At 31.3% G+C, this 19523-nt stretch overlaps 1 long non-coding RNA gene and 1 pseudogene across 1 annotated transcript; both read right to left on the reverse strand.

The window, feature by feature from the left end:
• LOC107678716 (1-phosphatidylinositol 4,5-bisphosphate phosphodiesterase beta-4-like) overlaps positions 1-19523 on the reverse strand; it is a 65056-nt pseudogene that overhangs the window by 20632 nt on the left and 24901 nt on the right.
• Positions 1506-3687, reverse strand: LOC107678742 (uncharacterized). Its single transcript, XR_001632961.1, has 3 exons — positions 3610-3687; positions 1711-1902; positions 1506-1628 (listed from the first exon to the last, which is right to left on the reverse strand). It is a non-coding gene; the product is annotated as an uncharacterized LOC107678742 (long non-coding RNA).

A 19523-nucleotide genomic window follows, 5' to 3' on the forward strand; every position in this document is an offset into this window, starting at 1 on the left:
TTACCTCGGATTTGTGAGCGTCAGCCTGGGATGTTTCCAGCGCGGCTCTCCGCTCTCTCAGCTCTCTCTGCACCGAGTGCAGCTCGAACGTGTCCTCACCTGCACTCAAAGGTAGACACACATCCGCCATTAAAGCAAGTAACCTACTTATCCATCCAGCCATCATTTATTCAACCATCCATCCGTCCGTCCGTCAGTCCATTCATCCATCAATCAATCTATCCATCTTTGCATCCATCCATCATCTATCTATCTATCCATTCATTTATACATCTATCTGTCCGTCCGTCCATCCATCCAATCAATCTATCCATCTTTGCATCCATCCATCCATCCATCCATCATCTATCTATACATCCAACCATCCATTTATACATCTATCTATCCGTCTGTCCGTCCATCCAATCAATCTATCCATCTGTCCACCCAGCCATCCATCCATCTATCATATATCCAACAACCATCCATTCATCCATCTATCTATTCATACAACCATCCACCATCCATCATCTGTCATCCATCCATCTATCTATCCATCTGTACATCCGTACATCCATCCAATCAATCTATCCATCTTTGCATCCATCCATCCATCCATCCGTCATCTGTCCATCCATCATCCATCACCTATCTATCCATCTGTCCATCCATCCATCCATCATATATCCAACAACCATCTATCCATCCATCCATCCAATCAGTCTATCCATCTTTGGATCCATCATCTATCTATCCATCTGTCCATCCATGCATCCATCCATCTACTTATCTATCCAACCATCCATCCATCCGTCCGTCCATTCATCCATCAATCAATCTGTCTATCAATCTATCCATCTTTGCATCCATCCATCCATCCATCCATCATCTATCTATCCATCTGTCCATTCATTCATCATCTATCCAACCATCCATCCGTCCGTTTGTCCATTTATCCATCAATCAATCTGTCTATCAATCTATCCATCTTTGCATCCATCCATTATCTATCTATCTATCCATCAAACCATCCATCTATACATCTATCTGTCCATCCATCCAATCAATCTATCCATCTTTGCATCCATCCATCATCTATCTATCCATCCATCCATCCATCATCCATCCATCCATCATCTATCTATCCATCCATCCATCCATCATCCATCCATCCATCATCTATCTATCCATCCATCCATCCATCATCCATCCATCCATCATCTATCTATCCATCCATCCAACTGGGTATTGCGATATCTGAAGAAAGTATACTCTTTTAATACTTGTGTCTGAACATTTGTCTGAGTAAAATTAAGCAGCCACAACATGTGTGTAGAATAAATTCACAAGAGAGAAAGACCTGAGCTTTAGTGAACAGCCTGGAAAGATCAAACCTCAGAAGCTGCAGGAATGTCTTTGTGCTGCTGCAACACTATTCCAACGAATTGCTTCAATGCTGAAACTTTAATGAAAGCAGTCGATTCACACAGTTCAACGAGTGCTGATTAAAGTAAATGAAGGGCTCTCAAGGTTGTGTGCATTAATGATACAGACTCTCACCATCTCAATGCCCATGGCTCTCATTTGGTCGGTTCTCTTCTCACAGACCGATAAGAACTTCTTGGGATCAGACAGGGCATCTGCAATCGCTGAAACGAGAAGATCTCACAGCATGAAAACACTGAGACTTAAGACGAAACTCATGCTTGTTTTTACACAAAGGCCTCTAACCTCCGAAGCCATCGGGCACGTATGTTTTGAGGATGATGTTGCAGAAGACGGTGGCCAGGGACAGAGGTTTGTTGTACTCGTTTCGTAGGGAGATGTGCCTGTAGTTGGACTGCAGTCCGTCCAGCGGGAGAATGCGCTGTCCTATCAGCTTATTGCTGTCGTCGTACACGGCCACGCGCAGCACGGCGAGGTCTGGGAGGATCACCTGTGGGATCGGGGCACTGGTGTGTTATTTATTCTGCTTGTGTTTTTGACAGAGGAAAGAGTTTCAAAAGCAAAAACGAGAGACACAGAGACCTACACTGGAAAAAAAAACACACTCAGAAATCGTTAGTACATTTCAGAAATAGTTACAAAGAATCGGCAAGTAACACACTGAATTGTACAAAAAAATATACAAAAATTATATATTTTGAAGTAGAAAGACTAAAATAATATTTTCTTGTAAAACATGCTCCAATAATCTTTATTTTAATTAAAAAATAATAATTTTACAGCGTAGAATTCTAAATAATAAATTGTTCATGACATTTTTAATCAAAAAATATTCAGTATTGTTTTTCCTTTTTTCGTGTATTTATTTATTTAGGTTTAATAAATAAGTAGGCCTGCTTTTTTTATGTATTTTTTTATTTATTTGTATTTTTTTTATAACTGGGACCTTAGCATTTTGGAGTTTTTTTTTTTTACATTTATGTTTGCTTTATTGATTATAAAATTACAATTCATTACAAAATATGTTAATGCAAATGTAAATTGCAATGTCTCAAATAAGACATGGGCTTTGTGTTTAGTACAATCTGTTAAGAAGGATACATAATTTATGATTTCTGAGTCAGATTGATTGATTGGTTGGTTGGTTCGTTGGTTGGTTGATTGATTGATTGAGTGATTGATTACAACACTGGCCACAATTTTAGTTTAATAAATAAATAAGTCTCCTTTTTTGATACTTTCTTTTCATAACTTGCACCTCAACATTTTTGTGTGCATTTTTTACATTTAGGTTTGGCTTATTCATTATTTTATCATTATTTATATATTCATTTACTTATTATTTATTCATATTTTTTCCACACAAGGAGATTTTCTGAAAAAGATTTCTCCAAAAACGTGAAATCTTAATCATGTTCAGATTTTAAAAAAGAAAAGAGAAAAAAAAGCCACATCTAATGCAGCAAAAATGTCTCATAAAAAAACCTCATCGCACAAACTATACACAATTGCCAAAGCCTTGGAGAACAAATGAAAAAAATAAAAATAATAATAAAATAAAATCTGAAAAATACATAAGAATGAACAATGAAATAATAATAATAATAATAATAAATTATATTAAGATAAAATAAGTAAATAATATTTTGATAATCACAAAAGCAGAGTGTGAATGTTTGTTTGCTGTTAAATCTACACAAAAACAAATGCATTCAAAAGAGCTTGGATCCCAGCTAAAGATCTCTCTAAAGATTTTAGCAGCAATTAAAACTGCAAATATCATTTTCCTAAAGGTCAAATTAGTATTAATACTTCAATTAAACTGGGTCTGTTCCTCACACAAACCCATTTTACAACTTATTATAGACTTATAGAATTGAATGTGCAAGACTAGTTAAACTCCAGTTAAAAATGTAATTCCTAGATGAACGGAGTCTCTCCTAGACGTGCAGACTTATACTGTACTTTAGTGCAAAACCACTGAGGTTTTACTGTAAAGGTAGTGTGGATAATTAGACGTTCAGCGGCTTTCATAATGCAGATCTCTATAGTAACTACTCCATTTAGCTCATGTAGATATAATTAAAGTGCACTATCAAATTTCATGTCTTATACTTTCTAGATAATGACGTGGAGTTATTATAAGAGCATAATGTGTCAGGACCGTCGCTGAGTAAAGCTCACCTTCCTGAAGACAAAAGCTTCTCCGTTGTAGACGGATTCAGCCTGTTGTTCATCACCGTCCTCGTGCGAAACTCTTTACGTGTCTGTCGGGAGGCTTCACGTACGTGCCGATCTTCTCATCCGACAGAAACTGGCCTGAAATCACCTGAGAGACCAACACTGGACTCACTTTCAGAGCATTTTCCAAAACAGCAGACATTTAGCAGGCGCTTTATGCAAAGTGACCCACAGTACACCTATTACAGTCACATTTTACATAATTAACATGCTTTATTGTCTTACTGTGGCGCTAACAAACCTCACTGCTAAAGAGGTGATAGAGATTCATTTAACCAAACCAGAAGTGTTATTATTCAGGTAATATGCTAAAAAGTTTGACTAACTAAAAGAGAACTGGGTCTTTCACTTGGTTTAAAGGAAGAATTCCTACACTTTTTAATTCATGAATGTACAAGATTTTTCCACAATCTTTCAAAAACAAAAGTCTATCAATAAACAAAAAAATAATAATTTAAATAAATACATTTAAATAGATTTACATAAATTAAAGAAAGAAAGTTAGAAAGAAATAAATACTTTGAAATAGATTTAAAAAAAAATGAAAGAAATACCTTTACATATATACATGTATGTATGTATATATATATATACACACACACACATTTAAATAAATATATTTTAAATATATTAAAATTTTATATTTAAAGAAGTATATTTAAATAATACTTTAAAGTATTATTATACATTTAAAGAAAGAAAATCAAAGAAACACTTTTAAATACATTTAAAATAATAGATTTAAAGAACTAGATTTAAAAGGAAAAAAAGAAAAATACTTTTAAATAGATTTCAATAAATAGATTTAAATCATAATTTTGAATATATACATATATGTATAAATAAATACATTTATATAGATTTACATAAATATATTTAAATAGATTTAAAGAAAAAAATATAGAAATACTTTTAAATAGACTGAAAGAAATACATTTTAAATAAATAGATTTAAATAAATACATTTAACTAGATTTGCATAAATAGATTAAAATAATAAATTTAAAGAAATGAATTTAAACAAATAATTTTAAAAAGATTTAAATAAATAAAAAAAACATTAATATATTTAAATAAATACATTTAAAGAAATGAATTTGTAGAAATTTAAATAAATTAATAAAAAACAAATAAAGAAATACATTTAAATAAGCAGAAATATATTTAAATTAATTTAGAGAAATATATTCTAAAAGATTTAATGAAATAAATAAACAAACAAACAAACAAACAGAGATATACACTAATGAATCATTCAGAGCCACTGACCGATTCTTTAAAAGAACCGACTCAAAAGAACAACTCACTCATAAATTGCAAGCAGGTTTTACTAAAAAACATACAGTATATTCACTGTAGAAATGTCTGCGCCTTTTGTGAGCCTGGAAAACAGGTTTTTCAAATATGTGCAGATTGTCCATGACCGCAGGAACCCTGTAAAATCACACCTGGATGCTCACTCCATCCACCGGCGTCTCTGAGAACGGGTCGAACATCCGATCGGGCTTCAGCAGATAGCTGTGAGAGTCCAGAGCAGAGTCGAGCTGGACCGCTTCCAGCACGGCAGAGCGGAGCCGTTCATTACAAGAGCTATTATCAGCAGTCACCTTAAAGCAATGATCCATTTAATGAAGTCTCTCTTGTCCCATATTTAATTTACACCGCTAAACATAACGCTAATGGATATAGCACTGCTTTGCCGTGATTAATGTGTTGATTAATATGTCTGGAGTTTTCAGTGTCTCACAGCGTGGATCACACATCAGCTCTTGATGAGAGCAAATTAACACTGACAACTGCTGCTGCTTTAAAGAAGAAATTAGGCAAAACGGCAAAAAAAAGATTATATTATGTATAATCTATTTTATGTGGGAAAATCATTTATATGATGCAATTATGTACAAACAAGTTATTATTAAGCCATAGTTTAGTAATTTTTCCCACTTTGATTTATTTATTCAAATGTATTTATATATATATTTACATTTCTGTATTTAGATTTAGATGTATTAATTTATATTTATTTATTTTAAATGATTGTATTTATTTGAAACACATGTATTTATTTACATATATTTAAATGTATTTCTATTTACATCTATGTAATATTATTTATTTATTTATTTAAGTGTATTTATTAAAAAAAAATGTTTTTCATAAAAAATGTATTTATTTGAAACAAATGTATTTATTTACATCTATTTAAATGTATTTATATATATTTACATTTATTTATTTTAATTATGTTAAATTAATTATTTATTCATTTCTATTTATATTCCATTTTTAATTTAAATTCATTTATTACAATTTATGTTTATTTATTTAAATACATTTATTTATATCTACATCTACTTATTTAAAATTACTGTATTTAAATACTAATTAAATACTAATGCATTTATTTAAATAATTTATTTTAATTTAATTAATTATTTAATATTTTTAAAAACCTTATCCAGTAATCACAAACAATTGGAAAAGGTCATGAATAATCACGGACATTCATTAGATAAAACATGTAGGATTTTTCCACAATTTTTTTTTTTGACCATTACAATTAAAGAAGTTTTTTTTTTTCTTCTTCTATGCAGTTAAGATTTCTATGCAAATGCACATTGCATATTAAATGATTTTTCCAAAATTTTTTTTTTTTGACCATTACAATTAAAGAGTTTTTTTTTTCTATGCAGTTAAGATTTCTATGCAAATGCACATTGCATATTAAATGATTTTTCCAAAATTTTTTTTTTTTGACCATTACAATTAAAGAGTTTTTTTTTTCTATGCAGTTAAGATTTCTATGCAAATGCACCTTGCATATTGCATGAGTAACACATTTTTCACAGAACAATTTTCCACAGGTTGGATGTGTACGGTCGGTCACGTGTTGATGTTCAGTTATTTTTGCCGTTTAGTTGCAATGAAGAAGTTTTAGAGAAGTGTTGAAGTTCTGAAAGTATGTTTTGATGAAGGAAACTTTGACATCCGCTCTTTGAGGCTTTATGAAGCGTTGTTTTCTCTGTAAGTGAAACTCATAATGATGTATTGTCGAGTGATAATTGTGTCAGAGTATCTGGTTCGTTTCTGAGCCGATGATGGTTCATTATTGCAATAGCTGTCAAAAACCTTGAGTAATAAATAATGAATGGAAGCTCAGCATATCCAGCTTGTCTAACGTACTCTATTTTTAATTTGATGTAAAACATTTTCAATTTCCTGTAACTTTTTCCCAGCACAGAAACTCTAAAGCTTCAAACACGATTAACAGCAAGTAAAAGGCATCATTTTCAGACAAAACTCTCGAAGTTAGTTGAGTTATTTGATTTATAGCATATAATTAGTACCATTAGATGATTTAAACTTACCCACATGAGCCGTTATATTCAAATTTCCCCTTGGTTGAGCTGCATCGCCAAATCTACAGAAAACAAATCAATACAGTTTCAAACTAAATACAAAGGACAAACTGTTAGCAAAAAGAAGCTTGATTTGTTAATTTCATACTTAGGGTTCAGTACTAAATGTCTGACATTTTATTTGCTAATAAATAAACTAATGCAATATAATAATATACATTTAATACATAAAAATAAATTCACTAATCATTTTTTTTTTACAATAAATTTAATAAAATAAATTCGATTAATTGATAATAAATTCACTAATAAAATAATAATAATAATAATACAATAATAAAAAAAGAAATTATATTACCATGCATTTTTTATATTTTAATACATGAATTTCTAGGATTTTGACATTTCACTTTAATTTGCTAATAAATAAAACAATTAAATATTACATTCAAAAAAATTAATAAAATAAAATTCACTAATAAAATAGTAAAAGTTGAAAATGGAATTAAAAACATGAATAAATTTAAAATAAATTGACTATTAAAATAATAATAATAATAATAATAATAAATGAATACATCCTGAAATTATGATACGACCATGCTTTTTTAATATTTGAATGAATTAATTTCTAAGATTCTGACATTTTTGACATTTAATTTAACAATAAATAGAACAATTAAATGTAATAAAATAAATGTAAAAAAAAAACAATTCACAAACAAAAACTGAAATGAAAATCTTACAAAATAAATAAATAAATAGAAAATAAATTCACAAGTAAATAAATAAACAAATCTATGATATTACCATGCTTTTTAAAATATATTTTAATGAATGATTTTCTATGATTTTGACATTTTAATTTAATTTACTGCAATAAAATAAATGTAATAAATACAAATAAATTCACTAATAATGAAAAAAAAAAAGTAAACTATGACATTACCATGCATTTTTGTCACATGGTAATATCATACCATAGTACAGTAGTACCTTAAAGAACCATCATAATACCATGGTAATCATACAGTACTGTACCATAGTACTGTCACAGCACACTCGGAAGAGCTAGTGAGTATTATTATGATTAAAGCTATAGTTTCTGTTTGTGAATGTGGAGTTTGTCATGTTGTTCTGGAATCTCCTCCGTGTCTGTTTTCAGATTTGTTCCTCTTTAAGTCAGATTCGTGTCGCCGTCTGACATCCTGACTGACACATCAAACTCTCTCCAGCAGACAGCGAGAGAACAAACCAACGCAAACACAGCCTGTCAGAGTCTCCACATGTTTTCACAGCACACAAAGCTCCTCAAAGTGGATTCCTGTTCAATATTTGAGCAGAATCACAGTACCAGGTGGATCAGATCGGCTGAAGGAGAGACGTCACCACAAAATCAAAAGACAGAAATAAGTATTATTGTCCATTTTGCTTAAAGACACAGTTCGCACACCTCTGACCAATCGATTTCCATGATTGTGACTATTATTGAGGTATTATAATGACCTTCAATATCAAATTTTTTGCTCTATTACAGGCCGAATTGTCTGTAGCCATTTAAAATTAGAGGCAACCACTGCATTCTAATCACGATCCAAACCAGTCTAGCTCCAACCCTAATCCCTCCAGGACCGAAGTTGCCCAGCCCTGATCCAAACAAAGATGCTGCATACATGAGCAGTTGCTGATTTAAATTAGATTCAATTCATTCAAAATCTGAAGCAAAAACAGAATGCTCTGACTTTAGCACTGTGAAACTGTGCAACATAAAACACATCTGAACGAGACTGAAACAGCAGACGGCTGAATGAGACGCAGATTCACTCTCTGACAGCAGGAGGCGCTCACGGAACAGCAGCGATACAGCGTTTCCTTCGTTACCGCTGTAAACAAAGCAGCGCTGCGCTTATAAACACTACTTTAAGGAAGGGATAATTGATGACGGGCTGTTGAATTATTAGAAAATAATGCACACTTGAGATGCGGCCAATAATTCAACGGACCGGAGTCAATTATTCCGATTATACCTCAAGACATTGTTCAGATATTGTATTCAAGACAATCGTCAGGTTTTTGTTCTTAAAACGCGACTCAAATGTTCCGCTCTCCACCCAAATATAAAAGCTGCTGTCAGTTATTGAAGATTTGACGGAAGAACTTGCGGCTCAATTGGACTCTTGTCGTGTCAGATGACATCGCCATCTTTGATGTTACTTTGGTCACTGTTGCTATGGTAACTAGTAAAGAATATGGGTTTGACTCCAGTTGCACGTTCATACAGACAGTATCCGAGACGCTACTGTAAGCTGCTGTGTGAACGAGGCATTTCGAGACTCACACCTGTAAGTAAATGCGGTTGTCAATTCCAAAAACTGACGGTGCGAACGTCGCCTAGGAACTAATTTCTTACGCATCTCATCCCACGCCTCCGTTGCTAATTCCAAAATGTCATTTATAAAACGGATAGTTCCAGCCCTTGATTCTGATTGGTTGAGCCAAGTTCGAAGCTGTTGTAAATTACTCTACAAACATACACCTTTGTTCACTTCTGTGTGTTGCTCGGTAACCACTTTGTTGGAACCACAACCGTCTCTGAGGAACTACATTGTTTGGCGGAAGAATACTGTTTTTATTAATATCATTACACTTTATTTGCTCTGTTTTATTTTGTACTACGTATATGGAATATATACGCTTCGCGTCGTACCTAACAACGCCCCTTAGCTGTTATAAATTCACTGTAAACCACGGCTTCTTGGGCTTATTGCTTTATTTAGACTTAGTAATGGAGGCTTGATCCGTTGATATCCAATGAAAAAAACAACAAAATTTTGTGGCAAAAACATGGACATAATTTGTCATTTTTATCCTGTTGTTTACTATATTTATAAGCTTGGTCAGTGTTGTTGTGGGTTTTTGTTCTTTTGCTGTTGTAGGCTGTAAGGACCTTTGAAATCACTGAAATCATTTGGCAAAGTGATATTGTATGGACATGTAATGACCTGCCTGGAACTACTTTATCTGTGCGTTTCCCTGAAAATAACTGCACACCTTAGAACGTTTGTCAACCAATCAGATTCAAGCATTCAACAACCCTGTAGTTTAATATGTATTATACAGAGGCAAGATGAAACGAAAATACAACCTAAACCTTTCTGAAGACAAAAGAGCCGGTTGCCATTCGTACGTTTGGGCCGGTTCTGATTTATGGCCGCTTTAACATTATTTGTTAATAACATTGATTTTTTTTTCGGGCCAGGAAAACACAATTACAATTTGTTAAGAATAATTTTTCAGGACAACAACAAGATTTTCCAGGACATTTTACATTTTCTGTCATTTTCCACGTGTTTTCCAGGACTGGAAAATTAGTCGTCAATTTTCCAGGTTTTTCCAGGACGCGTGGGAACCCTAAAACTGGATCTAATGGAAAATGTATTTAATTATTATGAAAAATTGCAAAATGTGACTTGTTCTTGTGAGAAACTCCAGAAGTTGAAGTGACTGATGCACAGATGGAGTCCAGAGATGCTGGAGAGAGTGTGAGTGTGTGAGTGTGTGTGTGTGTGTGTGTGTGTGTGTGTGTGTGTGTGTGTGTGCGTTTTTGTGTGTTACTTTGGTCACTGTTGCTATGGTAACTAGTAAAGAATATGGGTTTGACTCCAGTTGCACGTTCATACAGACAGTATCCGAGACGCTACTGTAAGCTGCTGTGTGAACGAGGCATTTCGAGACTCACACCTGTAAGTAAATGCGGTTGTCAATTCCAAAAACTGACGGTGCGAACGTCGCCTAGGAACTAATTTCTTACGCATCTCATCCCACGCCTCCGTTGCTAATTCCAAAATGTCATTTATAAAACGGATAGTTCCAGCCCTTGATTCTGATTGGTTGAGCCAAGTTCGAAGCTGTTGTAAATTACTCTACAAACATACACCTTTGTTCACTTCTGTGTGTTGCTCGGTAACCACTTTGTTGGAACCACAACCGTCTCTGAGGAACTACATTGTTTGGCGGAAGAATACTGTTTTTATTAATATCATTACACTTTATTTGCTCTGTTTTATTTTGTACTACGTATATGGAATATATACGCTTCGCGTCGTACCTAACAACGCCCCTTAGCTGTTATAAATTCACTGTAAACCACGGCTTCTTGGGCTTATTGCTTTATTTAGACTTAGTAATGGAGGCTTGATCCGTTGATATCCAATGAAAAAAACAACAAAATTTTGTGGCAAAAACATGGACATAATTTGTCATTTTTATCCTGTTGTTTACTATATTTATAAGCTTGGTCAGTGTTGTTGTGGGTTTTTGTTCTTTTGCTGTTGTAGGCTGTAAGGACCTTTGAAATCACTGAAATCATTTGGCAAAGTGATATTGTATGGACATGTAATGACCTGCCTGGAACTACTTTATCTGTGCGTTTCCCTGAAAATAACTGCACACCTTAGAACGTTTGTCAACCAATCAGATTCAAGCATTCAACAACCCTGTAGTTTAATATGTATTATACAGAGGCAAGATGAAACGAAAATACAACCTAAACCTTTCTGAAGACAAAAGAGCCGGTTGCCATTCGTACGTTTGGGCCGGTTCTGATTTATGGCCGCTTTAACATTATTTGTTAATAACATTGATTTTTTTTTCGGGCCAGGAAAACACAATTACAATTTGTTAAGAATAATTTTTCAGGACAACAACAAGATTTTCCAGGACATTTTACATTTTCTGTCATTTTCCACGTGTTTTCCAGGACTGGAAAATTAGTCGTCAATTTTCCAGGTTTTTCCAGGACGCGTGGGAACCCTAAAACTGGATCTAATGGAAAATGTATTTAATTATTATGAAAAATTGCAAAATGTGACTTGTTCTTGTGAGAAACTCCAGAAGTTGAAGTGACTGATGCACAGATGGAGTCCAGAGATGCTGGAGAGAGTGTGAGTGTGTGAGTGTGTGTGTGTGTGTGTGTGTGTGTGTGTGTGTGTGTGTGTGTGTGTTTTTGTGACCAGAAGATCTGTGGCATATAATTACTGGAGTCCACTCGGCCTCCTTTGGGGTAGATGCGACTCATCTCCCGTTTGTTGTAGCTGCGCATCTCATTGAAGGAAACTAAAACAGAAAGGTTTCGGGGAGTTCTGGGTCTTATTTTAAGATCTGCACACTTTAAACTCAGCTCCATCCTGGAAGGCATCCTCATGCTGTAGGTCTGCTGCTTTCACACTACAAACGTGCTTTGAAAGAGAACAGAGATGTGACGGATCTCTCATTAAACTGCAAACCTCTCAGTCAGGCAGGCTTTTCTTCTTATGTGCTTCAGAAGATTTCATCTTAGTTAGAAGGAACCGGCACACACACACTCACACACACACACACACTCACACACACACACACACACACTCACACACACACTCACACACACACTCTCACACACACACTCACTCACTCACACACACACTCACACACAGACACACACACACACACTATGACTTCATGCATCCGCTAAAAATCACTAAACCACCAGTTGATTAAAAGACATTGAAGTCAAAAATGGCATTTCTTCATCAACAATGATGAAGAAAATAAGTAGGTGAGGATAATAGATCCTGCAGCATTTGAACACCGATCACACTCAATTTATTACGGTGTACTTAAATGCAGTGAGATTTAATGTGATTTAAGGATGTTTTTGGGCCATTGTATTTACTCTAAAAAGATGAATAAAATACATTAAAACATGAGATTTCAGCATATAAAATGGAAAAAAAAATAAATCTAATAAATGTATGCATATATTTTTATATTCACTAATAAAAATATATATTATGAAAATAAATGTAATAATATTTGTAACAATAAATGCAATAAAAATAAATTCACAAATAGAATTTAAAATACTAATAAAAATAAATAATAGTACACATTAAAATATTAGGTTTCAATATTAAATATCTGACATTTAATTTATTAATAAATAAAAATCAAAGTGGATTAAATGTAATAAATATATGTAATAGATAGATGTAATAAATATATGCATATATTTTATATTCACTAATAAAAAAATTAATTATAAAAATTCTATAAGTTTAATAAATAAATAAATAAATAATAATAAAAGAATAAAAAAATAGAACATTAGGCTTCAGTATTAAATGTCTGACATTTAATTTGCTAATAAATAAATAAAAATAAAATAAATGTAATAAATATGCATATTTTTAAACTAACTAATAAAAATTATTATGAAAATTCAATACATTCAATAAATACAAAATAAATGTACAAATAAAAAATAAAATAATAATAATAAAAACTGTTTGTCATGCATTTTTTTATATTTTACTCCAAAGATTATATTTATTTTCTACTAAATAAAAACAATTACGTGTAATAAAATAAATAAATAAATTCACTTATAAAAAATTTTAACTATGATACTACCTCTAGATTTTATTCAAACATTTTATATACAGGTGAAGAGGTGAATAAAAGGCATTAAACTGTACTTGCAAAAAAATACTGCAAACTGTATCCAGCTATCCATCTTATTTTTTGCGCTCACACGCCCCCTGGGAACAGAGACGTAAACTACAACTTTAACAGCAAGAAGTTCATAAAATACAACTAAAGTTAAAGGTGCACCAAGTAGCTTTTTCCATTGTAAAATGTTTTACATCTAAAGAAATGTGTTTTAAAATGACCATACATGAGATAGAAGCTGTTTTATGCTGCATAGCAGAACCGGTCACATGGTCAGCTAAATACATAATCGCTGTTATAGGAGACACTTTTAGTGCAGAATAAATGATCAATATGCACCAGGCAGGCATTTCTACAATAGTTAGCAAAACACTTATGCATGATGTTGCATCTTTATAGTCCAAGACCACTTTTACAAGATAAATACTTTCTGCACCTTTAAATGAGAACCATAAAATTGACATTTAGCTTTAAGGGCCAGAAATAAGTGTGTGAGAAATGACTTCGCATGCAAAAGAAAGGCTACTTCACAAATTCAATGGCATTTGTCCTTAAATATCCCAAACTGACAGACTTGTTGAAGGAAGACATGTTGGGATGAATATTTGTTTCTGTGGACAAACACAAAAACATCATCTAACAGTCCTAAAACAATAACGCGTTTGACTGTATGATATAAACAGGATTTGGTCTAGTAGAAGAATCTGTGTTCAGCAGGGTTATTATTGTTTACATAAAGTAAAACTATTAAAAGCTGAAATGAAAAAATTAAATAAAATAAAAAATAAAAAATAAAAAAATATAATAAAATAAAATAAAATAAAATAAAAAACAAATGAAAAAAATAGAAATGTTGGCTTGGCAAATAATTGAAATAAGTTCAAGTTGAAGCACTAAAATTACTAATCCAAAGTGAATAAAAATTACAACTGAAATCAAAATAAATAAATACCAAAATAGCAGTATTCATATAATAATAATAATAACAACATGACAAAAGTGTAACAAAATTTCTAAAAAAATAAACAAAAATTAAAATGAAAACAGAAAATATTCATGTAAAAAGTAATAATATTATTAATAATACAATGACAAAAGCACAAATTAGCATTACTTTTAATATTATATATTAATAGTAATATTAAAAAACTAGCAAAAGCACAGCTTAAGTAATTTTGCTATGAACTTGTCATTTCATTCGTTTTTTTTAAATACTGTAATTGTATTATTATTTTTAATATTACTATTTTCTTAATACTATTTACTATTTTTAATTTTACTTTATTTTTTTTCAGTAGTTTTAAGTAAAATTCAAATTAAATATAAAAATAATATATAAAAAAACGAATAAAATATGATAGAAATAATACTAAAATGACTAATAAATGTGAACTGGTGTTCACAGACTTTTGAACAGCATGTTTCAGACCTAAATGTTGTCTTTTTAGTTCAAATGTACTTGCCCTCGGCTTCCTCAAAGCCGGTGAACTAGTTAATGATAGTGGACAGATCCGGGCGGATGTTAGCAGTGGCCGCCACATCCGTGTACGACTGAATCAGCGCTTGTTCATCAGCCTGTGAAACACTAATACAAATATTAAGAAAATGTGCTGTGTTTATCCGAGCAAATCTCATCAGCTCACTAGTGTTTGCTCAAATCTCTAACCCAGAGTTTGCCTTTCTAACGAGAGACTGAACTTTCTTTATGCGTGTCGATGACAGCGAGTGTCTGCGAGATTCCCCTCATCAGAAGGAAAGAGACCTGGCAGAAATATAAAAGCTTCTTCAGCCCATTATCATGATAAAAGGCTTTGAGTGAAGTCTGTGTTATTTCATGACACTCCTCACCAAATAACAAAACCTCACGATCGTCTCCATTTCTCCTTTGCTCTTTGAAGAAGAAAAAACTGTCAGAAGTTACTTTAATAAAGCAAGTTTTAAAAATGCATTTCAAATATAGAAATGATAACTTCTTTGAGATAAAAGCGAAAAAGAGTTTACTCACACAACTTAATTTGTTCTGCGAGAAACAGAAGAATTTATTTTTTAAATCCGAGTTATCATTAACTAAAACTAAAACCATTTAAATATTTTTGTTACCTAAGAATAAAACGAAATATAAAAAAAATAAAATAAATAAAAAATAAAATAAAAATATAAAAAAGCTAGTTGCCAGCACTTCTAATTTTCCTTTAGATTAACTTGCAAATAAAATAACAAAAAATTTAACAGAAATACAATTTCTAAAAACTATACAAACATATTAAAACTAATAAAAAAGACAAAAACGCAAGAAATTACTAATTCTTTAAATTCAAAAATGTAAAATTAAAATGATTCATTTTAAAAACTCGACATTTTTACAACATGTAAATGTATGTAAAAATTTATGTAAAAATTCAAAATATTAATAAAAACTATAATGGTATATCAGTGATATTATAATAACATGGATAAATCAGCATAAAAGCAAATGCATATAGAACTGTCTTTGTAACGAAAACTAACTAAACTCAAAAGAAAACTTAAGAAAATGTATATAATAAAAAAGCTATATATACATAAAAAAAGAACAAAAATGACTAAAAATTAAAAATTAAAATGAATAGGGAAAATATAAAAAACAAATTCAAAATATTAATAAAAACAATAATATAACACAGCAGCATAAAAGCACATTTGTATTATTATTATTTTAAATGTATTATAAATTATTATTATAATAATTACTCATTTATTATTATTATTATTATTTTGTTATGTCTTAATTACAGTGCAAGCCATTTTTAGGATCAAACTATTTTAAAACTATAATAGTATCTCAATGATAGTAAAATAACACTGATAAAATCACCATAAGAGCAAATAAATAACGCGTATGAGCTTGTATGTTTATGAACTGTGACTGTATGTGAAAGTGCTGCACTAAGATTCTTGTTTTTCCACAGAAACAAACAACAGCAAACATGTTTGGAACGACATGAGTGCATTTTGATTTCTGGGTGAATTATGGCTGTAATGGTGATTATATAAGAATGATGTAAGGACCTTTCTGGGTCTGAGTGCCTCTTCCTCACGATTCTCTTCCTCAGTGATCAGACATCTGTGAATCCAGCTCTGCTAAAGATTAAAACATATTTCAGTACTCAAAAAAAAAGGACTGACTGTGAAACTAATGCAATACTTCAAATATAGTGTAGAAACAATACACAAGACTACTTTAAGGTGATTTATCATTCAAATACAGGACACATTTCTCTATGCCATTATGCAAAGGTTAGCCAATCGTAATGGAAATCATTTGCATACAGTAAACATACTCTGCAGCAAAATTCTCCTGTTCAAATTAGGATCTGTAGAATCTGAGACAGTTATTTTAATATTACATATATACTATTACAGTATTTATTGATATTTGATTTAACTTTTATTTTTAGATTTTAAATTATCATTTAAGTTTGACTTATTAATTGTAATTGAAGTTTTAGTAATTTTGCTGTGTTTTTGTAAATGTTATTAGTTGTTTTTTTTAAATGTCTATAATTGTATTCATTATTATTTCAGCTTTATTTATTATTTATTTGTTCTATTTATATTTTAGAACTTAAAGTTAAACTAAATGAAAATCAGAATTTTAGTATTTTTATATTTTTAGTTATCATTTTAATTTTAGTTTAAGTTTAGGGAATTTTTAATGTGCTTTTGTCATTTTTTATATTTCTATTTAGCTTAAATTTATTTTTATTTCAGTAATTTTACTACTCAAACTTATTTTTATTTCAGTTCAGTTAATTGCCATTTTTTATTAGTTTTTTATTTTATTTTTATTAATTTATTTCTGTTTCAGTTTTTGTAATTTTAGTACTCAAACTTATTTTATTTCAGTTCAGTTAATTGCCATTTTTTATTAGTTATTTTATTTTATTTTTATTTATTTTATTTCTGTTTCAGTTTTTGTAATTTTAGTACTCAAACTTATTTTATTTCAGTTCAGTTAATTGCCATTTTTTATTAGTTATTTTATTTTATTTTTATTTATTTTATTTCTGTTTCAGTTTTTGTAATTTTAGTACTCAAACTTATTTTATTTCAGTTCAGTTAATTGCCATTTTTTATTAGTTATTTTATTTTATTTTTATTTATTTTATTTCTGTTTCAGTTTTTGTAATTTTAGTACTCAAACTTATTTTATTTCAGTTCAGTTAATTGCCATTTTTATTAGTTTATTTTATTTACATTTTTATATATTTTTATTTTATATTTATTTTATTTTTATTTCAGTTTTAGTAATTTTAGTACTCAAAGTTGTTTTATTTCAGTTCAGTTAATTGCCATTTTTTATTAGTTTTTTATTTTATTTTTATTTATTTATTTAATACTTATTTAATTTTTATTTCAGTTTCTGTAATTTTAGTATTCAAACTTATTTTATTTCAGTTCAGTTAATTGCCAAGGCTACATTTTACCTAACATTTTGTTAAGTTGTTAAGTTTTTCCACTTAAAAAATGTTTTTTAATAGTTTCAGTTAACAATAACAACACAGCTTTGTGAGAGATTGGAAAATGACTATGAACATCTAAATTACGACAAACGTGCAAAATACGACCCTTTTACAGCCTGTAACTAGAAGCATTTATAATAGTTTAATGCATAAAGCATTATATGTAAACAGATTATGGGAATGCATGAATTGAAAAATGAATCGCTGGAATGCAATGTAAGACGCTCTGGATAAAAGCATCTGCCAAATGCACAAATGTAAATGTAAACAGTTATTTGTTCTCAGTATGCAAGGAAACAGATAAGACCTCTAGTTTTAAATAGGGTGCCAAAACATAATGCCACCAAGCAAATAATTAACAGATCTGCTTTGCATTTTAACGAGTCTTCCTCACCGGTGGACGTCTCCTCCTCATTCTCATCTTCAGACATGTTTGTGGAGATGCTCGGCTCTCCGGCCTCCGTGTGCTTCCTGAAGTGCTCCAGCTGTTCTGTTTGACAAAACGTATTAATATGCATCACCTTTTAGTTTTTAGGACCTTGAGATTTACATTTGTTCACATACTGAGAATATAACTACTTCCCAAACACAAATAGTTACCATGGATACTACCAAAATACTTCCAAATGTATAATTTATAAGGATCTGATGTTAAGTACTTTAATGTGATTTTACTGTCGTAACTGGTAGAAATTACTGTGGTAAACTTTTGAATGGGGTTTATATCACTACTTATTTCAACTTCAGGTTTTAATCTTCTGTTCTTGATGAGGATTTTTCCTTTGAGGTCCTTTGGAGACGGCAGCGGGCATCCGGCCTCCATCTGAGACAGAAAGAAAGAAATTTTTTTATAATTGTGTTATGGGCTTTTGAATAAACACACAATATAATACAGGTTTAAAGTGTTAATTAAACGCACCGGGAAATCATCTAAAGGCTGTTTCAGGAGCAAATCTCCAAAAATGTCCTCACCGTAGCGCGCCAGTTTATACTGCTGATGTTTCCTGAGAGAAACACAACACAGCACATTTATTGTGCATTTCTTTTATAATTATTAAAGGAATAGTTCACCCAAAAGTGAAAGTTGACTGACAATGTACTCACCCTCAGACTATCCCAGATGTAGATGAGTTTGTTTCTTCATCAGATTTGGAGAAATGTAGCATTGCATCAGTGTCTCAGCAATGGATGCTCTGCAGTGAATGGGTGCCGTCAGAATGAGAGTCCAAACAGCTGATAAAAAACATCACAATAATCCACAGCACTCCAGTCCATCAGTTAACATCCGGAGAAGACAAAAGCTGAACAAATCCATCATTAAGACGTTTCTAACTAAAATACGAGTCCATAATCCATAATAACGCTTCCTCCAGTGAAAAAGTTATCTTGTCTGAATCAGGAGAGAAATCTGCTCAGATCAAGCACAGTTTACAAGCCAAAACAGCTCTAAACAAATATGTGGCTGGATTTTGATGTGAGAGACAACAGCAGATGCACTTTTTCACTGGAG

This window comes from Sinocyclocheilus anshuiensis, unplaced genomic scaffold, assembly GCF_001515605.1.
Source record: "Sinocyclocheilus anshuiensis isolate Anshui unplaced genomic scaffold, SAMN03320099.WGS_v1.1 scaffold208, whole genome shotgun sequence".
NCBI lineage: Eukaryota > Metazoa > Chordata > Actinopteri > Cypriniformes > Cyprinidae > Sinocyclocheilus > Sinocyclocheilus anshuiensis.